At 47.1% G+C, this 19622-nt stretch overlaps 1 protein-coding gene across 10 annotated transcripts in view; it reads left to right on the top strand.

The window, feature by feature from the left end:
* Positions 1-19622, top strand: part of Zfp536 (zinc finger protein 536) — a 461365-nt gene that overhangs the window by 54433 nt on the left and 387310 nt on the right. For all 10 annotated transcript variants that reach the window (XM_087654015.1, NM_001427135.1, XM_087654025.1 and 7 more), the window contains 1 exon segment: positions 5117-5187. The gene's annotated coding sequence lies outside the window, so the exon portion shown is untranslated.

Below are 19622 nucleotides of genomic sequence, written 5' to 3'. Positions count from 1 at the left end.
TTTGAATCTGCCATGAAGACGCGGGCTCCACACAGGCAGGCACACCCTTCCGTGCTGTTTGCCCACAGTGTAGACACTTGGCAGACATGCATGAGGCTCTTGCCTGAGACGGTCGAGTGGGTGGCTGATGTTCTAGGCCCATCTTTCTGACAGCTTCTTGACTCAACCCTGGCCTATTGGAAGAAGCTCTTTTATGGTTGCTCTTTGAGGCTGGCCTAGAGTTTGCCATACCCCTGCCTCACCTCTCTGAGTGCTGAGATTACGAGTATACTGCCATACCTGGCTTCCTGTTGGAATCTTGTAGGGACAATTGTTATTTAGGGGGCTATTTTTCCCCCCATCTGCCCAGAATTGTCTAAAACAAAACAAAACAAAACAAAAAACCCAGTTGCTCAATGCTGAAGATAGAAATCAAGTCTACCATGAGTTGGTTCGGTTTTTGGCCAACTCTTTATTCTTAGTGGGATACGAATGTTTTGAATGCTGGGCCGCAATGGGGTGTGGGTGGTGCCTGCGCAGGTCTTCGATGTGCACCAGGAAAGACACTCTGCTTGTGGAGGGACGGAGGCTGCATCGCAGTATTTCTCAGGGTGCCTCATTGGCTCTGGGGCCACAGAAAGCACTGGTGATATGGAGAGAGGTCCAAGTACACCTCGATACATGCCCCGTTGAGTCTACGAATCACACACTTCTATGGGTTCAAGGCTGCAGATTTCTAGCTGGTTCCTTAAACCCCTCCTCACTTCAAGAAGCCAGGGGAGGATTCTCTGCCTCTGCTCTGTATTGGCCTGCTCTGGGGGAAATTCTGCCCACCCCCCCAGGAGCCACTTGACCGTCCACTTGTGGCTCGCCGGTGGGTAAATTCAGCATCACCTGGCAGTGTGCGAGCTAGGCACACCTCTGGGCAGAATTCCTAGGAATTGGATGAACAGGTTTGAGGTCGGAAGCCACAGTTACCTGGATCCCCATTTCTATTGTCTCGATCGGCTCACCTCTGCTTCTGTGGCTCTTTTCAGAGCTCCATGGCTTTCCTTCTCTTCTCATCCTTCAGAGAAGCCAGGGGATACTTCAGTGGTAAAAAAAAACAACCTCTGCTCCTGGCCCTACCTAAGCCTCCCCGGAACTGGTAGTAAGGACCCTACCCCACATCTGTAGGTTTAGAGACAGATTCTTACTATGTAGCTGAGGCTGATCCCCCAATTCTCCTTAGGCTCTGTACTCCTAAGCTTGTGCCTGCCTGGTCCACAAGCTCATCTCTCTTTTCTTAATGTTTCAGCCGCCAGCTTCACACACCCCTCACATACACAGCTGCCTTAGTGGAGTCCATCACTCCATCTGCTTCAAGAGCATCCCTGCCTCTCCTGTTCGGGGCCTCGCTATGCTCTGTTTCTGTTTTCTCACCTGTGACCACCCTGGGTGAGCTACCTGTGCAGCCAGGTGTCTCTTCAGTCTCTTATTTCTATGTCCCGTGGGAGACTTGCTTGCCCCTCTTTTTGTCCTTGCTTGTCTACTGTAAGGTGTGGAGTGCAATGGTCGGTCAAACTCGCTCACGCTCAGGCCCCTCTGCAGAGGTTGACTGTGTGTGTGCTTTATCCCTGACCTATCCCCAACTCTCCTGCAGTGTAGGTGAGGTTTGGGAGCACTGAAACGTAAACCTGTGACAGTCATTTGTTTAGGGCAGAGAAGCTGCTATACACCCAACCTCTTCAGTCAGGCCCCATTTTCTGTTGCCTTTGCCTCCCTTGTTTGGGTGGAGGCTGTACCAAACAGGGCTCGTGGGGAGTCTCTGCCCAGTAGCAGCCTCCCAGGTGCCCCCTCAGTGGTGGGGAAGCAGGGATCAGAGGAAGCCACATATCCGGGACAGCCTCAGGTCATACCCCAGACTAGCCCTAAAGGTATGCTCTTCTTCTGCACGCACATAGCACTGTCTTCCCTTGAGGCAGACGGAAAGACGGTGGTGCTATTTTCTTTTCTCCTTACCTGAATTCAGAAGGCATCCCTGGTCTGCTGCCGTCACCTTCCCCAACCCGAAATGGCTCTAATGACATCAGACATGGGGAGCCCCTCCTCTCTAGACAGACTCAGAAAGGCAGGAATGGAGCTAACTCAATTTCTTGTCCTATGCCTCTAGCACTGCCTTACCTGGCGGCTGCCCACTGGTGTGTCAGCTACTACCCTCTGGACAAACTTCAGATCAGTCACAGGGAGGCAACCTAGCCCCAAAGCCATGCTGGGTGTTTTCTTAATTGACGATGCAGGACCTGGCGGTTTGCTCCTATCACCTCCCCTCGTAGATTGAGAGAGACAGGGGTGTTCTGATCAATGGCTCAGTGCCGGAGGACAAACTGGTGTGGGACTTCCTTGCGAAGTCTCCCTCTCTGTGCTCTCCTGTCATGAGAATTTACAAAGCTTCTAAGTGAACAGTCCCTGGGGGAATAGCCCTAGAATTTTGCAAGTCATAAGCCGGAAGCCTGGATATAAAGTCTTAGTCTGCACAGCGCTCCAAACACCCCTCCCCAGCGTAGGGAGCCCAGAGCAAGGCAACGGTGTTGGTAAAGCCTGTGTGGCTCAGAATCTTTCAGCCTGGGCATAACTAAGGCCACACAAACTGCAACGTGAAAGGCTGGGTTGGTGTGTGCAAGTGTGTGTTGTGTGTGTGTGTGTGTGTGTGTGTGTGAGAGAGAGAGAGTGTGTCTGTGTGTCTCTGTGTGTGTGTCTGTATGTGTGTCTGTGTGTCTGTGTGTCTGTGTGTGTATGAGTGTGTGTGTATGTCTGTATGTGTGTGTTCGTGTGTGTATGTGTGTCTGTGTATCTCTGTGTGTGTCTGTATGTGTGTATGAGTGTGTGTGTGTCTGTATGTGTGTGTGAATGTGTGTATGAGTGTGTGTGTGTCTGTGTGTGCGTGAGTGTGTGAGAGTGTGTGTGTGTCTGTGTGTGCGTGAGTGTGTCTATGTGTGTCTGTGTGTATGTCTGTGTCTGTTGTGTGTGTCTGTGTGTGTGAGTGTGTGTGTGTGTGGCATAGCTGCATGTGTGTGCACGTGGAAGCCAGAAGTCAAGGTCTCTCACTGCGAGCTGAGGCTCACTCACTATGCTAGGCTAGTTGAGTCCCAGGGAGCCTCTTGTCTACACATCCCTAGCACTAGGATTATATATCTTGTGCAGCACCGCATCTTGTTTTTAAACATGGGTGCTGGGAATTAAACTCAGGTCCTTAGGTTTGTGGGGCAAGGTATTTGAACAACTGAGCCATCGTTCCAAACCTGAATGCTGGGTTTTGGACAGTTAGGTTGTCATGCTTAATGACAGAGAGAAAGAAAGCACAGAGGAATCTGGGCGATGGCTCCTTGTTATGGGTAGCTTGGACAGAAGATCTCATCTCAAGACAAGCAGATAGAAACGTGTGTGCGGAAGCAGGTCATAGTGGCGGTGTCTCTAATACTTTTTTTTTCCGGAGCTGGGAACTGAACCCAGGGCCTTGGGCTTGCTAGGCAAGCGCTCTACCTCTGAGCTAAATCCCCAACCATGGTGTCTCTAATACTAACACTTGGGAAGCAGAGGCAGGAGGGCATGACTTAGATGACAGTCTGGGTTTCTGTCTTGCTTTGCATCCTGTAGCTGTGGTAAAACTCTGACCAAAAGCAACTTGGAAGGGAAAGGTTCATTTCTCTTTACAGCTTAGAGTACTGAAGGGAAACCAGGGGAGGAACCTGGAAGCAGGAACTGAAGCAGAAGCCATGGAGGAATGTTGCTTATTGGCTTCCTCAACCTGCGTTTTAAATACAACCCAGGACCATCCGCCCAGGGATAGCACCATTCACAGTGAGCTGAGCCCTCTACGTCAATTATTAATCAAGAAAGTGCCCTACACACCTGCTGACAGGTCTTCCCAATTGAGGATCCCTCTTCCCAGATCATCCTAGCCTGTGTCAGGTTGAGAAAAAACTAACCAGGAAAGTTACACAGGGATTCCCAGGTCAGCTTGGGATAGATAAGGAGGCCCTATCTCAAAAAACAGAGCAAATAAACCTCTGTCTCCCACAAAAGAACAACCTTACCACAATAGCTGTGTCCTCGCTGGTCTTCAATCCTGAGGAGAGGAAATGCTTTGAGCGTGCAGTCTGTGACTGTTCTCCAGTGGCCAGAAGTCAGTTAGATGGGGGTATTTGCTTGTGACACTCCAAACATCTGAGCCTTTTGGGCCAAAGCTGTCGCTTCTGTCCTTCTGAATCTGTCTGCGGTCTTTGTTTGTAGAGCAGTACCCTCAGACCATGGGGATCTCTCCTTTAATCGTAACCTGTAACCCCAGGCTGAGTGAGAGTGAGTAACCTCCACCTACCATGAGAGGACCTTTCCGATTCCAGAAGATGGTAGCTAGGGTGTCATAGAAGAGAGTGGGCTGGGGACCACAGGTCACCTCGAGTCCTCAGCCGGTGGCTTTGGAGCCTCTGAGGGTGAGCATCGTAGCTGGCTGGCTGGGCCGTGTCTCAGGAACCGAAAGCATTCTGGCATCAGCTGGATGGGGACTAAACGCATTTGCGATGCAGAGTAAGAAACTTAGGGAGCTAACTGGGCTACTGTTCTGGGCTTGGCTCAGCAGAGATGATGGATGGCCAAACATGGCATCCTTAAGTTTCACTGGGGCACAATCCTGTCAGGGACTCAACGAATACTATCTCTTCCTCTGTCACCAAACAGACTTGGCCACTTGAAATGTGCGCAGGAGGTTGGTCTGCTGTAGGGAGCAGCACAGAGAGAGGCGAGAAGAGCCTTCTGAGTTCCCCTGTGTTAAGGATGCCAAGGAGGAGCAAGGAGGGAGGCTTCTCTGCTCTATTTCTTCCCCTGTCCTCTCTGGAGAAGAGATGGCTAGCGGCCCTACCTCCCCCTCTTCTGCAGGTGGCGTCCTCCCCCCCCTCGAAAACAAGCTGAGCAGATTTGGCTCCCCACTGCAAAGGTCACACGAGCTCCTGTTTGGCAAATTGCTCCAAGAATTGGGGCACTGGGGCTAGCCAGCGTGCTTGGCTTCCAAAAAGCCCAGCTAGTTGCCCCCCCAGATGTTTGTGTGTCTTCTTGAAGAGCATTTGTCATTTTAAATTTCTAACAGGTCTTATTTTTACAGTTCCCGAAGGCCACGGCTTTAAGAGCATCCTACACACCAAGACGAAACTCCGTGGCTTTAAGACTTGCCTGGTAAGGACCACCATTACTTTGTTGCTTTTGTTGAAAGGTAGTGGGGGCGGGGAGGGGTGTCTTTCTATGAGTCTGGGAAAATACAGGCTGCCTTTTCTCAGGGAGGGGATTGTCACAGGTTTCTGTGCAAAGACAGAATCCTTACGTGAACTCCCCTATATTCGGATGGTTGCGATGGACTTTGGAAGGTGACCTGGGATTCAGGTCTTCTGGGTGGGATGAACTTGTATTCAGCGGTTATGGCCCCTGATGCCCGAGTGGAGCCACCAGTCGAACTGACCCTATGAGGCATCTGAACTGTGGTGATTTGGGACTAACGAGCTGGGGTCGCTGGAAGCCAAGTGACCCTTTGTGCGTACCACCTGTAGTCACTTTCCCTGACACTCCTATGCGATTCCGTGGGCTGGCCTAAAGTTGGGGGACATCTGTCCCAGAGAAATGTCACCCCTGTCATCCCTGCCCCAAGATGTCAAGCTCAGGACAGGAGTGGTTTTCCCTACACAGAAACTCCTAGAAACTTGTTTAGTACAGAAGAATGTTGCAGGCCCATGATTCTTGTGCTGGCCCCATTTAAGGTGGCCTCAGTCTTTCTAATTGGTCAAGTCCACCTTCTTCAGGCCATGCACCTCTGAGGTCACTCTATAAACCAAGGGAAATTGATAGTGGAATTATGCACCCAGAAATTAATTTTATATTGTGCCGAATATATGTATTTTTTTATTGTGACTTTTATCCCGTTGGGGGGAAAGTGCTCACTTCTGATTTTGTGGATATTACTGACCGTGGATTACTTTTATTTTGGTTTTTACACAACAGTTATATTAGAAATTTGCTGTTTTATTCTTACCTTCTTAGTAAAAATCCTTTTATCACACAATGGGTAATTTATATCCATTACCAGGCCTTTCAATCCTTTTCAGCGGGCTGTCAGTGCCGTTGGCACAGTCATGATTAATGTGATCTAATAATAGCGTGCCATTATATTACCTTAGTAAAACATGTACCAACATCCTATTCGGATCTACCAAATTCATAGCTTCCTATAATATTTTTGTTGAAAGACAGGATTACTATTTTTCAAAGCTGATTTTTCCCCCCTTTAACATATTTAATGAAATTCACAATTCTTTGCCTTAGTAATCCAGGGCCTGTGATTGGACGTGACGGGCGAATTCCGGGTCTGTAGGCACCGTTGTGATTTGTCAGTTGAAAGCGTGACAGTCCCGGCGATCTGCCGGGAAGATTAGTTTGTTTTTGTCGGGCCTGGCTTGCTTTGCCTTGAAGACGAAGAAAAGGAGCGGCATACATTGCCAGGTCTCCAGCTCCTTCTGATTTCAATAAAGAAAGTTATGTTTTAGGTCAGAAGGCAGAAGAACGTGCGATTTGGTCCTGAGGTGCTTTTCTTTCCTGCTATTTGGTCCGCTCTTTCATCAACGGCTTCAGTCTGCTGGCAGATGGGAGAGGTGGCAAAACCAGAGGAAGTACCATCAGACAAATGTCCCATCAGACAAATGTCCCATCAGACAAATGTCCCAGGATGCTCCTCTCAAGCCCCAATCCTCACCTCTACCCATGACCAGACCTCTTTAGGTTTGATGTGTGGCTTCCCAGCCTTGGTGCTATTAGCATGTTGAACTAGATAATTCTGCACTGTGGGGGGCTGTCCCCTGGCGTCCCTGGGTCTTGTCCTGACATGAGCACAAGCCCTTTCCCCACTGGAACAACCAAGACGCATCCAGAAATCTCCACTCGTTCCCTGCAGATCCAATCAGGTTTTATTGGAGGCTCATCCGCCTCATGTGATAGACACACAGGCAGACCCCTGTGTATGTGAGGGAACTCCAGAGGGAACTCTGTAGGAAAGGGGACGTGTAGGTGGTGGACATGGGGAGTCTTTTGCTTGGCTGAAATACAGCTTTCTTCTTTCTCCTGCCTCCTCCGCCAGAGAGCCAGACCAGAGCAGAATCTTTAGCTTCTTCCACTCAAATCCCATTATAATCATGCTCGTGATTGATAACATTCCACCTTTTCAAAGGACTTTACAATCTGTGTCAACCAAGGATGACATTATTGTAGTGTCGGGGAGAAATGTATTCAAACAATTACACACTCAAATCGAAGTGAGAAGGGTTGTCCTTCTATCCCCGATGCTTTTGTGATGGGGTTTGAGCCAGCATATCGGCCCACCCCCACCCCCATTAATCCTCACCCCCAGTCCCAGCCCCCCACAAAGCCTCAGCAGGAAAAATAAATGGGAAGAAACAGGCTTTGTCCCTTGAACTACTCAGCTTGACAAGTAGCTTGAATATTGGGGCTGTTTAGGACTGGAAGAGAGAGAGAGAGAGAGAGAGAGAGAGAGAGAGAGAGAGAGAGAGAGAGAGAGAGAGAGTCTTATTTTTGATTCAGAACAAGAATTACTACTGCAACATTGACTTGAAATATGCAATCAACTGAAATCAGGAAAGTATTTTGAATACAAAATTTATATTGAAATACTCAAATCTTGATACGTGTGCACTCACATACATGTATATATTTAAATCAAGGCTGGAGAAGACGAGGAACAAAGCTTTTGTCATAAAAAGACTGCCGCAATATTTACCCTCAGACGATTCTGCATCATTGGAGTGTATTTCTGTACCATTAACATTTTCCATACGAGACACCCTTGCTTGTTTTAACAACAAATGTGCAAATGGAGCTAATTTACCTTTGTGTTAGGAAGACTGCAAATGCATTATGATATTTGTGGTGGGAAGCATCTTTACCCATTTCCGGTCTGTCCCCCATCCTGAAGGGTAAAACTGATGAGGGTAAGGGTATTATTCTGTGTACTGTTCAGTGTTTTCTGTAGTTCTTGGAATGGTACTTAATAAATAGTAGTTTTTTCATTTTTAAAAAAATATTTTATTTATTTATTTTAAGTATATGAATGCTTTATCTGTATACCTGCATGCCACAAGAGGGCATCAGATCCCACTGTAGATGGTTGTGAGCCATCATGTGACTGCTGGGAATTGAATTCAGGGCCTTTGGAAGAGCAGCCAGTGCTCTTAACCACTGAGCCATCTCTCCAGTCTCCAAGATTACCTTCTTAATAGTGGGAAATGGATTGGTGGCTAGATAGATACATACATAGATGGATGGATGATGATTAGGTGAACAAGTGGATGTTTAGATGGATGGATGACTATCTAGATGGATGCTTAAGTGAATGAATGGAGGGGTGGGTAGACAGATGTGTAGATGGTGGATGTACAGAAGGGCAGATGGATGGGCAGGTGAGTGTTAGGTAGTTGAATAAGCAGATAAATAGATGAACAGATGGATAGATAGTTAGATAGATGGGTGATTAGGTAGATGGATGCATGAGTGGTAAGTATATGGATGGATGGGAAGGAGAGTGGATGAAGGGACAGAGGGATGGGTGATGAGGCGAATGGATCAATCCATGTCTCAGTGGATAAACAAGCTGAGTAGGGTAGACCAGCAAATGGTCACATGGATAGGTAGATGAATGGATGGATGAGTAGATGGGTGGGTAAGAACATGGGCAGATGGATGAATGATGAATGGATTGATAGGTGGGTCCATGAGACATTGTTTCAAGTCTTAACATAAATTTACAACAATAGTGAGCTTTGGTCCAAAGGAAATAGACTTTTACCACCTCTTCGCTCTTGACCTCTTAACCTCTTAAACATTAATTTCTTTTAAACTTCAAAATGGGCAGACAGGCCTTTGGTTTGTTTGTTTGTTTGTTCGTCTGTTTGAGAAAGGGTTTGTCTGAGGAGTCCTGGCTGTCCTGAATCTCAGTGTTTAAACTAGGCTGGCCTGAAACTCAGAGATCTGCCTGCTTCTGCCTCCCAAGTGCTGAGGTTAAAGGTGTGTGCCACCACTGCTGGTTCAGCCAGGCATTCTTATTATCTCTTCTTTTAAATTATTTTCGTCCAAGTAAAGGAATACATTTCTAAGAGTATGCAAGGCAATCTCTATAAGTGGAAAGATACTTTGCTATATATATATATATATATATATATATATATATATATATATATATGTGTGTGTGTGTGTGTGTGTGTGTGTGTGTGTGTGTGTGTCTGTCTGTCTGTCTGTCTGTCTGTCTGTCTGTCTGTCTACCTAAATATTTGAAGATCTCCAAGAGCACATGTACCCGTGGCTGGGCTGAAATACATGCACTAGAGAGAATGAATGGCTAGAGGGATGGGTAGATAGGTAGATGGGTCAGTGTCTGGGTAAATGGGTGAATAGCTCACGTAGGAGCAGGCTATCTGTTTCAGAGTAGGTAGTTACGAGGGTCAGAAGACTGTGCACATGTGTGATGTCTGCCTCCTGGCTAAGACTATAACTGTGAGTGTTTCATATCTGTAGAGGTTCTTGGTATCACCTTGAAATTTACTGCGCTTCATTTCCTTGGACCGGCCAACCCTGTAGGGTCACGCTATCTTCAGGATAAGGTGAGACTCCCATGGTGCATTGCCAAAATCAGAGACAGTGGGTTGGACAAACTCACATACCGGGAGGTGTCATTCCAGTACTGGGGACAGTCCAGGTCTCCACATGAGTGACTTTCAAATTATTATACTGTGGGGTTAGGGATTTAGCTCAGCGGTAGAGCGCTTGCCTAGGAAGCACAAGGCCCTGGGTTCGGTCCCCAGCTCCGGGGAAAAAAATATTATACTGTGACCATCATCAGGGAGAAAATAACAGAGAAGAGAGGAACCCATTAGTTATTACAGTAGGTCTGGAGTTCCAGCACACACAGGTGAATTTGGGGATCATATTTCCTGGGTCAGGACTCTAGTTCTACCGTTCATCAGCTGCATGAGTGTGTACCAAGCGGCTTATACTTACGTTTTCTCCTCTCTCCTCAGTGGGAATAACACTAATGTCCCACCGTGGATTACACTGCCCCGGACTTGACACAATGTCTAGCTCAAAGTAGACAATGACTGTGGGAAACATTCATCGTTTTCACTTTCTCTGCTTGGTCATCTCTTCATTTCTTCTGGTTTAAATAAGAACAACGAAACTATAAACCATTTCTGAAAAAATTAAGCCCTCTCTGGCTCCTTCCAAAGCTAGGATCCCTAAGACATTGCCAGGCATGTGGTCTCCCTAACACCCTTGGGGACCTTGGTTAGTAAGTTCAGAGGATGTCAGAAAGGGTGGTGATTTTCTTAAGCCAGCTTTCCCTTCACGTTCCTTTGTGAGGGAGCATTGTTGACACACCACTGGGGGTTTGGGATTTGCTGGCTGCTGGGGGAGTGAATTCCTAGGATGGAAGTCACGTGGTTGCAGCGGGTGAGTTGGTCCTGCTTTTGGGAGGGATCCTGTATCCGCTTGTGAGCCAGTCTGCTCCACTCCACACCAGAGCCCCTCTTCTTTTTTTTTATATTTTTAGCTGCCACTGAAATCTCACATTTTGCTTTCAGTTTATTATGTATGCAAGTATCTTGCTGATAAATTACATGTATAATTGTACCATCGTAACCACTGCTAGTCAGCGACAACGTATAATTAAACTCACCCTTGTAGTCATTGAACTGTAGTCTGTCCCTGACAAGATCATTGACCACCCCAGGCAGGGTGCACCTCCATGAGGAGCCATGGAAGTGCCTGGGTTGTTGAATCGACCTCCTGCCTCTGGCCCATAGGGCACTCTGGTGCAACCCCTATGCCTGTAAGCACGCATGGGCAGAGTGACCCTGGGCAGGACAGAAGGGGCAAACTGCAGGGCCAGGCATATCTGTGCCAGTGTATATGTCCATCTCACTTGACGCCTGTGCTCCAGAGAGGTAATAAAGTTTTAGAATGATCCTTACTAGACACTGATCAACTTCCTCACATATGGCCCTGACACCTTTGTGTTCGGTTCCTCTCGGGGGGAGTGTGTACTGGGCCAGTCTTCTGCCACTGTGGGGAGGATTGATCCATTGTAGTACAAGGGTCACATAGGGTGATTGTCTTGTTTGCTCATTTTTTTTAATGTTTAAAAACTTAAACGAATCTGTGGTGAGAAATACATAACAGAAAAGCTTCTTGCTCTGTTCTCTATTTGCTTATCTGTCTGTGTATTCTAAGGCAGGCTCTCGCTGTGTGGCTGTGTTTGGCCCAATACTTGCTATCTTGACCAGAGTGGCCTCGAACTCACAGAGATCCACTTGCCTCTGCCTCCCTAGTGCTGGGATGGATGGCGTGTGTCACCGTGCCTGGCTGCCACTGTGATTATTTTAAAGCCCTTGGTTTAGTGGTACCAAATACTGTCCCAACCACTCCTACCACCCACCTCCAGAACTTTTTGATTTTAATGACTAAATGCTGTTAAAGTAAGGTGGGGGCTACCCTAGTCACAAACACAGAGGGGGCTCTCGGACTCTGCAGCAACAAGCACTTATCATTCTGCTGCAGACACAGCCCAAGTGTTGCTCTTCCCCGGTGAACACTCAGGCTTGTATCATGGGTGTTATGAGTCGTACTGCTATGTGGTTGGGTTCCCTTGAACCTTTAGCCAAAGGTGGAGTTACTGGGTTAGATGATAATTCTATTATCAACTGTTTAGGGAGTGGCCCATATAGTTCCTGTGTAGTTCTATCATTTTTACATCGTCACCAACAAAACATAAGGGTTCCAGTTTTGTCCGTCTCCGGCAAAAGTTGTTACTTTCCCATTCATTAAGAAATTTCAAGGGGTTGGGGACTTAACTCAGTGGTAGAGCGCTTGCCTAGCTGGGTTCGGTCCCCAGCTCCGAAAAAAAAAAAAACAAAAAAGAAAAAAAAGAAAAAAGAAAAGAAAAAAAAAGAATTTTCAGCATACATGAAAAGTGTATGCAATTCAAATGTCAGCGTATCAATAAAGTTTTATTGGCATAGATTCGCATTGCAGAGTCCTGTCAGTGCAGCTTTATTGGCAAGAAGAGTCTTCCATTCATTCTCACCTCACCTATGGCTGTTCTCTACACCATGGCAGAGATGGGTAGTGGGGAAAGAGATGGTGGTCCATGAAGACAGACGGTATACCCGAAACAGAACTGACTACTGAGAGGAGAGTCACCAGCCTTCTCCTGTGATGGTTCACTGTGCACTACTCCAGTTTTTAACATCATCGTTAAAAAAATTGCTTTCAGTTTTCAACATTATCATTCGAAAAGTGCTTTTCTAGGGAACTTTAAGTTTTTTAATTAAAAAGATTTTTTTTCTCTCTCCAGACATGGCTTTAATCCCAACACTTGAGGGTCAGAGGCAGGTGGGTCTCTGAGTTCTAGGCCAGCCTGGTCAATAAAGCAAGTTCAGGGACCGTCAGAGCTGTTATACAGAGAAACCTTGTCTTGAAAAAAGAGCAACTTCTTTTCACACAACATTCTTTGATCATATATCCTTCCCCCTCTCCCAAGTCTTCCCAGATCCTCTTTGCCCTCGCTACTCCAACTCTGTTCTCTCTTTTAAAAAATCAAAACAAAACAAAAACACTGAGGGCAAAACAAAACACGGAGTCCAATTTGTGATGTTCAACTATGCCTGGGCAGGGCTTGTCCAGGGAGCACTTGTAGACCCAGTCATTCCATTTAAGAGAAATGATTTTCCTCCCTGGCAGCTATCCATTCATCATAGAGAGCCTCTTGGCTGAGGAGGAGACTTTGTTCCTCAGTCCTCTTTTCCCTGTGGGAAATGTGTCCAACCTGGGCTTGTGCAGGTCCGATGCGAGCAGCCAGTCTCTGAGTTCACTATGTGCATCAACAATAGTAGGTCTGTGTCTGAAAAATGCTGTTTCCTTAAAGTTACCCACCACCTCTGCTCTTATAGTCTTTCTGCCTCTTCTTCCACATAGACCCCTGAGTTTTTAGTTTAGGGATTTGATGAAAATGCCTCGTTTGGGGCCCCAAGGAGGTCTCTCACTCTCTGCACGCTGTCCAACTGTGGTTCACTCATTAATTCCCATCTACTGCAAGGAGAAGTTTCTCTGATGAGGACTGAGTGATGAACTGATAGGAGTACAGCAGTGTGCCGTTAGGAGTTATTTTATTTATTTATTTAGGCAGGATATCATTTTAGAGCCTGAGCTAGCTTTAAACTCACCAACTATAAACCTCCTGCCTCATGTTCTTGGATAAACTGTTATTTTTGTTTTTTAATCCTGATATCAGAAAAAAATACACACACACATATGAATATGAGTATGATGTTGTTGGGAGAGAGAAAGAGGTAGTGAGAGAGAGAGAGAGAGGGAGATATCTCAGAGGGAACATATATATGGCACTGCTGGGGATGAGTTCAGGGACAGTAGACAGATGCTGGCCCGGGCCCTAGTCCTATTACGGCCCCTCCTGTTCTTACACGTGGGTTCTTGACCCTGCCCTGTGCCCTCCTCTTTCTAGCTCTGCTGAGGGAGCTGGTGTTGGGCTGCAGGCCTGTTTACATACTCAATATTTCCTCCTGACAAGAAGGAACGCTAAATAAGCTAGCAACTTCTCAGTGAGAAAAGGGTATTACTAACGATCTTATTATCGGAGGCTAGCCTCAAACTGGTGCTCTCCTGCCTCAACCTCCCGAGGGCTGATCACAGGCACGTATCATACCTCATAGAGAACCTACCTTCTCATTTCTGAGAGACTCCTCAGGCACCTCTGTGGCTTCAGGGGCTCAGCTGGCCAGATGACTCCTGGTATAAACGAGATACTCTTCTCCACATCCGACCCCTTCCCAACCCCTCTCCATCCCTAGGATGTGTGGACTTAGTACTAGGGACCTTCTGATATTTCTTGATACATAAAGGACGAAGCACGATGAGTTATTTGTCCCTTCTTCATGGAGAGAAGACCTAGTTGATTCCACATGTTTGTATGTATTTCAAAACTAGTCTATCCACACCCAGTATTGAGAGGGCCCCAGGGAATGGTTGATCTTGTGACTGCTACAAGTGAAGGGGGTTTTGCGCTCTCTCTCTCTCTCTCTCTCTCTCTCTCTCTCTCTCTCTCTCTCTTTCTCTCTCCCTGGTGACCACTGCCTTTCAACAATGGGTTTCATGCACTGGGGTCTGAAGTCCAGTTGTATGGCTTTCTGGTTCAGTGCACTATGCACAAAGTAGTTATGATTGAACTTGGATGATGACGACGATGATGATGGTGATGACGATGATGATGAAACGGGTGTAGGAGCACATTGCAGGAAAGGCAGCAGAGATGTTGGAGTTTTAATTTCATCCTTGAAAACTGCAGGGCGACTAGAAGAACAGGGCCGTACCCAGCAAGAGCTTGGTAAATCTCCGGAGGACGAATGGGTCCCATGTAGGTTAGGTGGAAGGATGTGTGGTGTCCTCCCCTCATTGGATTTGGACGTGGAGATATGTATGGCTTAAGACTGGGTCTCTGCGTGGTGCTGGACTCCACTTGGTGGTTCACTTGGAGGTTAGTGGTAATGGCAGCATCTCACCCTCTGTTGGCCATGCTGCCTCTGCCTTTGGCTGCCATTTCTCTCTTTGGCCAGCTAGCAACTCCGTCTTGGACCATGAGGTGTGAACCCCAAATTGAGGGATTCATTGTTCAGAGGAAAGAGAATGTGGCTGGGATGGTGGACAACTTGGGTGAGCCTGGGTATGTCCATGTGTGTATGTTCATGTATGTGTGCATGTGTGTACATACATGTGTGGACAAGTGTCTGCTAGGGCTGAGTCCATGTTTTGAATATCCTCCAGATTCTAAGTCACATTCATCTCCTGAGACACTGACAAGAAGACCATGACCTTTTCCTCATGTTTATGTACATGGACTTTGCATGCTTGAAAACTGTTCGTGTTAAACCATGCTCTTATGAGTGAGATGAACACCAGGGAAAGTCTTTTTTTGTACCTTAACAAAAATATAACCTTAGACAGTATAATTAGCAAAAATAAATCTAAGTATAAAGTACAGGGGTGTGTGTGTGTGTGTGTGTGTGTGTAGGAGCAGAGATTATTTTTTTATTTATTTTATGAGGGCATCAGATCTCATTATAGATGGTTGGGAGCCACCATGTGGTTGCTGGGATTTGAACTCAGGACCTCTGGAAGAGAAGTCAGTGCTCTTAACCACTGAGCCATCTCTCCAGCCCAGGGGCAGAGATTCTTAACAGGTTCCCAGCCATATTGGTGCTGCCGGTCCTTGGACCACACTTGAGTGACAAGGTCCTAGATCGGTGTCCCTCTCAACTGTGGCTAGTTTAGAATTGTTCAGATTGCTTTAAGGCCCACCCATGTTTGGGTGTCATTCAGGAAATCAACTTGTAAAATTCCTTGTGGAAATGTTGGGCCTGGAAAACTCGGTTCATACATAGCTAAGATACAAGCATCCGGGACAGTATCTCAACTAGAACAGGTATCAGAATTTCCTGGGAGGGATGAAAAAAAAAAGAAAAGAAAAGAGAGAAAAACAATAACAAAAACAGCTTTAAGCCTTGGTTTAGATTTTTAGACTCAAAAACTCTGGGCTGGGTCTTTGAGTGGGCTCAGAGTAAATTCAAGTAGGTTTGGAGACAGTGCCTGTACTGCTGGCCTGGGGTTCACACTTGACAATCAGAGCTTCAATGTGACCAACGGGTGATGGTCCTTAGAGGGAGTGGCATTGAGAGTCCAGGACACAGGTCTCCTACTGCCATGCTTTGCACGGTGTGCATCCTAGAACTCTTGACTAGAGGAGGTAAGGGGATGAAGAATTGTCAGGCAAGTGCACACAGAAAAGCTAGGACTGGACAGCTTGGGCTCTCTGATGGAAAAGCCACAGTGCCCAAGAAACTCAGTGTGCTTATTACAGACTGTTGAGCAGAGAGGCGGGGTTACTGAGTATAAGGAAGGAGGCTTGGCTAATCTCAGTATAAGCAATTTCTGCAGGGGAGCGGTTTTCGGGCTGCAAATACCGGGGAGGGAGAGCTATGGTGGACACTTTCTGTGCACACTGTGAGCATTCACACTTGGATCCAAAGAAGGATTTCCCATCCGTCTGAGCCTTAGCCAGGGAAGGCTTTGCCCCTCGCTTGGGGTTGAGTCATTGATCTTTACATGACTATGACCATGCCAAACAATACACGCTCCCTTAGGACTTCACTCCCTCCCTATGCTCTCCCTCTAGGGTCAATTCATGGCCACCTGCTTGACATCTGTCTGTGTAAGCTTTCTCTGGAAAGGAATTTGTGGGTAAACAAAAAAATTAAATGTTTGAAAACCTTGGAGTTTTAAAGGCGAGGCTTTCAGTCATGGGACCGGGGAGCGTGGGTACTGCAGCTGAGAGACAAGCGGGACCCTTGGTCATCCTTGTTGCCAGATGTGGCCCCGTCCCTCCCATCCCACACTATGTGCTTTGATTTGGATTCCGCGAGGCCTCTTGCCTGATTGCTCACACCCATGGAGAAGCCTTCCCAGAGCCTGGCCTGGTGCTGGGCAGATCAGCCCTTGGCAAAACCCAATGTGTGCAGCTGCTGGCGCCTGTTGACGATGAGTGACAAGCACTGTCCTCATTTTATATGCATGATCTCATTTAATTTCTGCAATGATCTCATGAAATGAGTCTTGTCATTACCCCATTTCAGAGATGAGGCTCTGGTGCTGCCTTCGGGGGTGGCTGTGGATGAGAGAACAGTAGTGAGGCTGCAGGGAAGATGAAAGTCGTGGTGGACGACAGGCTTCACCCAGGTCTGCTGGCCTGCTCTTGGTGGGTCCAATGACAGAGCTCAGAACTAATGGCTGTCTTAGGAGACGTCACTGCAGCTGTCCTTTCTTGGTCAACATTTCACTGGCCCAAGACTCCTTGAGAGAACCTGGCCAATGAGTCTCCTCTTGTGGAAAGCCCCTTTGTTTGAACTTGGATCTGGTTGATTCTGAATCATCCCGGGAGAAGGATGGGTGGACCTCCCCATTGTCTAGGTTCTGTTTCCTTAAGCCCCAATCCCCTGGGGATGCCAGGAATTAGTCCATCAAAGCACATTCTTGCTGAGGCAATAGTAAAGTGAGTTTATCTCCCTATTCACCAAGGGTGCTTGGGTTGAAGGTTGGGGTGGGAGATCCCTGACTGAAAGAAGAAAGATTGAGGGAGGTCTTTGGTCCTCTAAGTGGCGACTGAAAGAATGGATGGGACCATTTCTTAGCCTTCATTTGATTCACCCACCATTATTCTTGTATGTGCTCAGAGTTCCTGGTATACAAGCTGTGTTGAGCATGCATGAGTGGTGTTGACTCCAGGGAGAAGAGGTGCACGCAAAGCTCACTAAAGGTGAAATGACTCAAGAAGTCTTGAGACGTCCAGAGTCTGGGCTGAGGCGCTTCTAGTGGCCAGAGCTGTGCCACATCCCCTGTACGATAGAAACTGAGATTCTGCCCGAGAGATCACCAAATATGTCCCCAGGTACAGTCCCACATGAAGCCCTGGATAGTCCCTTTGGTTGGCTCTGTTCTATTTTTGTCTTACAACTAGATGGATCTACAAAACTGAGTTGTATATTCCTCTGTGATTGCTGCCAGGCATATGATTACAAACTCTCTTAGTATGTATGGGTCTGGGGCACACCGAGTTTACGTCTAGATGAAGAGACTACCTTTCTGTGCTTTTCCTAGGAGATCATTAACTTAACAGCAACAACAAAAACATCAACCACAGACTTCTTTCAGTACTTGAGTGGGATTGCATCTGGGGATAAAGTAGACAAAGTTATGCTTAAACATAGACACAGGGACAACCTACCAGGGAAGATCTCCACTATGTTCTCAGGGACATGCAGGAATGTAATTGAGCGCTCTCTCTCTCTCTCTCTCTCTCTCTCTCTCACTCTCTCTGAGGGAGAAGATCTGCAGATCTTAGCTTAGAATTTGTAGGGACTGTGGTGACATAGTGTAGGTAAAGAAGTGGCCTTGTGCATGGGGTAGGTCTCTTCCTGGCAGCCCTTTTGTTGAGGCTAAGTGACAGCTGTGGGAAGAGGAGGCCTGCCTTTATTGTAAAGCACGCATGGATGGGGCTTAGAGGCAGGACACACGGGCCCTAGCACAGTATCCTGGTGAGTGGTCCCCACGCTGCAGACTTCTGCCCTTTTAGAATTCCACTACACTTTTTTCTTTAGAACAATGGGCTAATTCCCGACACTTGTTAGAAAGCAACCCACACATATTACCACAAAGTCTGAGTCAACCTCACGTCCTTGGTTGTGTAGAGGATCCTAGGTGGTGTGCCTAAGGTCAATCCTGTGGGCCAGGCCCTGCATTAGCAGCTGTGCAGAAGGAGGAGCCTGCTTTACCTGGCCTTTCTCTCAGAGGACTGGTGAAGGTCCAGGTTAGGCAGGGCCTGGGCATGTAGCTTGACTTCAGGTCCATGACTTCCCAGACCCAGGACTTAACCAGGATGAATTGCCTTTCAGTCTCTTGAGAACAGGTCTCTCGATGTTCTCCTGAGGGAGTGTATCTAAACCCTGGAGACTTTGGCCTGGGGATTTTTACAGCAGTCCTGAACCATCAAAACTTTGCAGGAACAGTTCACTGACTCTGTCGCTCTGTCGTTCTTTGCTTGGAATCTGAGAAGTGTGGGACCAGGGAGCCTATTATAATGGGGGACGTACCCAGGCCCCACATACAGGTTCTCGGGTCTGGGTACAGCCAGGCAGATGGGCCTGGATTCTCGTTAACACTGAAACTCAGGGGACCCACCTCAGAAAGCTGCAGTCTTCATTCCTTTTGGCTTCTCAGGTATGAGATTCTGCCTACACATTTTGAGTTTCCGGTTCTGATTTTCTGCGCATGCTGGCATACACCTGTGACCATAGCAATTGGGAGGCTGAGGTGGGAGTGATGATATTCTGGTCCAAGGAGTAAGTTCAAGGCCAGTGTGAGTCATGTAGTAATTTCCAGGCTGCAGTTACACTGTGAGAGGTTGTCTTACAGAACCAAACCAACTAAAACCATACCCCAAGATTAAAGCATACACTTTTTTTTGTTTTGTTTTGTTTTTTCTTTTTTCTTTTTTTTTCCGGAGCTGGGGACCGAACCCAGGGCCTTGCGCTTGCTAGGCAAGAGCTCTACCACTGAGCTAAATCCCCAACCTAAAGCATACACTTTTAATCCAGAGATGGGGAGAGAAACACAGACGTGTGCATGCACACACACTCTCAGAGAAAGAAAGAGAGGAGAGAGGAGGAAAGAGGGGGAGAGGAGAGAAATATTATACCTATGTAGTTATGAAGAGCCTATCCACTTTTGAAGCTATGTTTTAAAAATAATCTCCATTTAGGGGCTAGAAAATGGCACTGGGGTCCTGGGGCCTGCAGTGATCTGATCTACAGATGGGTTTTGTGAGCAAGGCCGAGGTTAGGAAGGTCGCCTCCTTGAGAGGAAGTCATTCACATTTATTGAAATTGCTCATTTTAATCACCCAATGTTTCCTCGGTAAGAATCATGTATAATCCTCT

The sequence above is a fragment of the Rattus norvegicus genome, chromosome 1 (genome assembly GCF_021556685.1).
Source record: "Rattus norvegicus strain SHRSP/BbbUtx chromosome 1, alternate assembly SHRSP_T2T, whole genome shotgun sequence".
NCBI lineage: Eukaryota > Metazoa > Chordata > Mammalia > Rodentia > Muridae > Rattus > Rattus norvegicus.
This window is presented reverse-complemented; position numbering and strand designations above follow the sequence as displayed.